The 5,000-nt window shown below is 47.5% G+C and overlaps 1 long non-coding RNA gene across 1 annotated transcript in view; it reads right to left on the bottom strand.

Annotated features, from left to right (window-relative positions):
- Positions 1–5,000, bottom strand: part of LOC139748943 (uncharacterized) — a 352,276-nt gene that overhangs the window by 166,339 nt on the left and 180,937 nt on the right. The gene's annotated exons all lie outside the window — the stretch shown is intronic.

Here is a 5,000-nt window from a genome sequence, read left to right on the forward strand (position 1 = left end):
CGTCATCTACCTCTACTACTTCTTCGCCTTCGTCTTCGTCCTCGCAGAGCAAGACGCCAATCACAGAACTTGTGGAAGTATCTCTCCCGACCCGGGAATAATGGCCCAGGCAATAAACTTCATAAGGACGCCAGAGGGAACGAGACCTTTGACACTGGTTCGGCGTCGCGTCTCGACACGCACGAAGCAATCTGTTTCAATCTGCGGTAATTGCGAGCACTCCATACAAAGAGCGCACTATTGTGAAAGTTCTGGCCTCCTGTTCCAATACTGCCACACTTTATGGGCTTAGCCTGGCTCGACGCTCACTCGACGCCACCTGCCGGTTTTGCTTTTATTCCCCAGCGAAGCACCGGACGGCCAACATTATACTTGGGGCTTAGGAAGGCAGCTGAACCCCCTCCTCCGCTCTGCCTCTCCCTTACGTCATTAAAAAAAAAGCTAATTATTACCTAAGAAATGTCTCATCCATAAACACTCATATTCCCGATAATGTATCCAAAGCAGTAGAGAGCGAGAGACACGAGCAGTGAACATCCCTGACGTCACGCTGGTCACTGTTGTAACCAAACTGGAATGTTAAACACTGGGGTAATCAGTGATATCCCCGCCCCCTCACCCCCGTGTCCACCCGGGATATCCTTCATTAAACTCTTGTTGTACTGAGGTACGTGATTCTGGTCAAACTGTACGATCATTAAATCTTACGAACACACACACACACACACACACACACACACACACTTATCTATCTATCTATCTATCTATATATATATATATATATATATATATATATATATATATATATATATATATATATATATATATATATATATATAAACTCGTATAAGTTCAATTACAACAATAAGGGACAAGAACGTACAAGAACAGTGTAATAGAACACATTTCATATAGATTACCTAATTCCATGTCATAATACAGAGAAGTAATTCATGATACTTTCCTTACATTATGGATGTAACAAACTCCACTTCGCTGCATCTAGAGCGTTATGATATCATGGTGTTGTGTATGAAAATTTTTAAATTGTTATTAATAATTCATGGAGGGTCAGGTATCACACAGACCCCCGGGCCTGGGGCGAGGTCATGACCCGTGCGGGTGGGCGTCGGAGGGTGGGATGGGACAAGGCCCACCCACCACCAGGTGGGCCAGCGTCCTAGGACCCGCCCGCCCGCAGCCCACCCACTACTGGCAGCTGAGGAAAGAACGTGGACTCTGGAAGCGTGACGCCTGGCTCCTTCTTGTGCCTAAGTTTCTTTAGCTGCTCCACTGTGGCTTGGCCAAGTCTCGTCTGAGCCACGTAACCTCTCCCTCCACTCTCCCTCTAGCTTCTACCCTCCCCACAACCTGCGATCTGGCCTCTCCCTTGTCCTCTCCCCCTGTCATTTACTGGCCACCAGCACGTGTTAACCTAACCAAATATGAAACGCCACCTAACCTGACCCGGTACCATCACCCTGCATTCCCACAAGCACCCAGCTGCCACACGATGCCACTACCCTCACTGCCACTTTCACTATCATGGGAAGCCACTACCCTCAACACCACCTTCTCATCACCACATGATGCCATTACCCCTCACCACCACTCTCTCATCGCATAATGCCAATGCAGTCACTACTAACCTCTCATCATCACATGATGCCACTACCCTCACCACCACATGATGCCACTACCCTCACCACCACCACCTCATAATCACATAACGCCATTGCCCTCACTATTACACTCTTATCATCACATGTCGCCACTACCTTCACCACTCTATTATCCCCACATGATGCCACTACCTCTCTCTCGTCACCACCACAGTAGCGGCCGTAACCTACACTGCAGCCTCACCAACAACCAGAACACAGCGTTACCTGGCCTCCCACCCATGCACCAGAATCAGTCAAGCCACCATGCACGACCTCCTTCGCGGCCATCCACCCGCGCGTATATTAAGCGAAATGTTTCGCCTCGGTCAGCCAATGTAATCCCCAGCCTCAATTGTGTACAAATCCAGCTGAAGTGTATTTACGGTAAGAGCTGCGGCCAAGTTGTGGGGAGTGAATGCGTCTGTCGGACAACGGAAAACTGCGAGGAATAAGTTGAGGCAAGACCCCCACCGGGAGGGAGGCAGGCAGGATGGTGTGAGGGGAAGCGCCCCGTGTGTGGTGTGAGGGGCCGCCGGGCACAGGCACCGGGAGGGAGGCAGGAGAGGAGGAGGAGGAGGAGGAGGAGGAGGAGGAGGAGGAGGAGGAGGAGGAGGAGGAGGAGGAGGAGGAGGAGGAGGAGGAGGAAGAAGAAGAAGAAGAAGAAGAAGAAGAAGAAGAAGAAGAAGAAGCAGAAGAAGAGGAAGAGAAGAGGATCTAGAGAAATAGTAGAACGAAACAGAGGTTATGTAGAGGGAACATGGGGACAAAGAGAAAGAGGAGACGACCAGGAGGAGCAGGAGTGGGATGAAGAGGAAGAAGAAAGACAGGAGGAGAAGGAAGAGTGGGAGATCAAAGCAAATATAAATACAAAGAGAGGAAGACAAGGAGAGGAGAAGGAAGAAAAAGGATCAAATGGAAAAGAAGGAAGAAAAAGAAGAGTAGGACAGAATGGAAAAAAAGAGATCAGGGAAAATGGAGAAGGAGATGCCTGAAAGACAAGGCAGGAGGAGGAGGAGGAGAGTACCTGTCTCGTACCCATGACCAGTCTGGCCATGGTGGCCGGGCTGGCCAGCTGCCCCTCACCATTTGACTTGTTAAGTCGACGAACGAACTTCACTCTGGCCCGCCTCGCCTCGTCCCATCAACGCGTCTTCCATGCTGTATAACGGTACTCGGTTCCATCAGCCTCCGTGCTCCTTAAGCACAGTCATCTAACCCAGGTTCATCCACACTGTCCACCACCACGAGTCCAATCTTCTGAATGTTTCTGTAGTCATTTCAATTTCCTGGATCACCAGGTACCTCATTAAATAACTGTTCCAAATTCCCCGCTGGACATTCGTATGTCTTTTCCTGATGTGTTTCCAGGAATCATCTCTTGACTTAATGATTCTGTATCGTCCATGTCTGGGTAAATGCAGGTTCAAAACGCTGTTCCCTATTCCACCTACATATTAACTGGCAATTATCATCATATATCTCTCCCTCCGACGCTCGAGACTGTAAAATTTATCTCTTATAATCGTTCATGTTAATTCAAAGGTTCCGTTCCATTCATCTTACCAGTGAAATGTTTCTGTGTTCTCTCCTGCTTGTTTGATCCAATCCTGGTGACCATACAACACTGCAGTAGTTAAGTTTACTTCACAGGTACTGGTCACCGCTCAGCAGTGGGTCACACCACACAATAATGAACACAGGTAGTGGCCACCGCTCAGCAGTGGGTCACACCACACAATAATGAACACAGGAAATGGCCATCGCTCAGCAGTGGGTCACACCACACAATAATGAACACAGGAAATGGCCATCGCTCAGCAGTGGGTCACACCACACAATAATGAACACAGGAAATGGCCATCGCTCAGCAGTGGGTCACACCACACAATAATGAACACAGGTAGTGGCCATCGCTCAGCAGTGGGTCACACCACACAATAATGAACACAGGAAATGGCCATCGCTCAGCAGTGGGTCACACCACACAATAATGAACACAGGTAGTGGCCATCGCTCAGCAGTGGGTCACACCACACAATAATGAACACAGGAAATGGCCATCGCTCAGCAGTGGGTCACACCACACAATAATGAACACAGGAAATGGCCATCGCTCAGCAGTGGGTCACACCACACAATAATGAACACAGGTAGTGGCCATCGCTCAGCAGTGGGTCACACCACACAATAATGAACACAGGAAATGGCCATCGCTCAGCAGTGGGTCACACCACACAATAATGAACACAGGTAGTGGCCATCGCTCAGCAGTGGGTCACACCACACAATAATGAACACAGGAAATGGCCATCGCTCAGCAGTGGGTCACACCACACAATAATGAACACAGGTAGTGGCCATCGCTCAGCAGTGGGTCACACCACACAATAATGAACACAGGAAATGGCCATCGCTCAGCAGTGGGTCACACCACACAATAATGAACACAGGTAGTGGTCACCGCTCAGCAGTGGGTCACACCACACAATAATGAACACAGGAAATGGCCATCGCTCAGCAGTGGGTCACACCACACAATAATGAACACAGGTAGTGGCCATCGCTCAGCAGTGGGTCACACCACACAGTAATGAACACTTTGCGAAACAATTGATAATAAGCGAGAAAAAATTCTTAAACGAATATCAATAATTCCCAGTTACTTCACCTTTTAAGAGCCTCAAGACAAGGAATTTTTGGATCCAGTGCCCAAAGTGGGCATAGATGACAACCACAAAGTTGGCAAAGATGACAACCACATCTCGGGAGGCACAGATACTCTGTTACTTGATACATAAAACATATACGTATCGACATATTCCTGGCTGTAGACGATCATTTCCACAAAAAAGAAAAAAAAAAGGAAGATTAAGACTAAAGAAAAACGAATCACATTAATCACACAGTCAAGGACTCTGTTAAGCTATATGGCTATGGTTTTCATAATAACCATTACTATATATCGTTCAAAAAATCAACCATCTCATAATTTTCTCCTGGACAGTAATGATTAAAGCTAAATCAGCCAAGGTTGTTAGATGTAACTCACATTAACACGAAGCTATAATCTAACAATGACATGCGTCCAACACTTGAATTTAACATTTAACTACCTTATCATACTCTGCCCACACCTTTACTTATTCATCCTTCCCTCACACTAGCACTGACTCAGCTGGGGTTGATGAGTAAAAATACCAAGCAACCACTACTCATTTTCCACTCATCAAAACCCTCAGTAACTCGTACACTCATCCGAACACACACTCACGCCTTCAACTTATGGTATTCAGCAACAGCAGCAGAAGTAGTGTTCTCAGGGTCGCAAGATGGTGT

Source organism: Panulirus ornatus, chromosome 6 (assembly GCF_036320965.1).
Source record: "Panulirus ornatus isolate Po-2019 chromosome 6, ASM3632096v1, whole genome shotgun sequence".
In the NCBI taxonomy this organism is placed as follows: domain Eukaryota; kingdom Metazoa; phylum Arthropoda; class Malacostraca; order Decapoda; family Palinuridae; genus Panulirus; species Panulirus ornatus.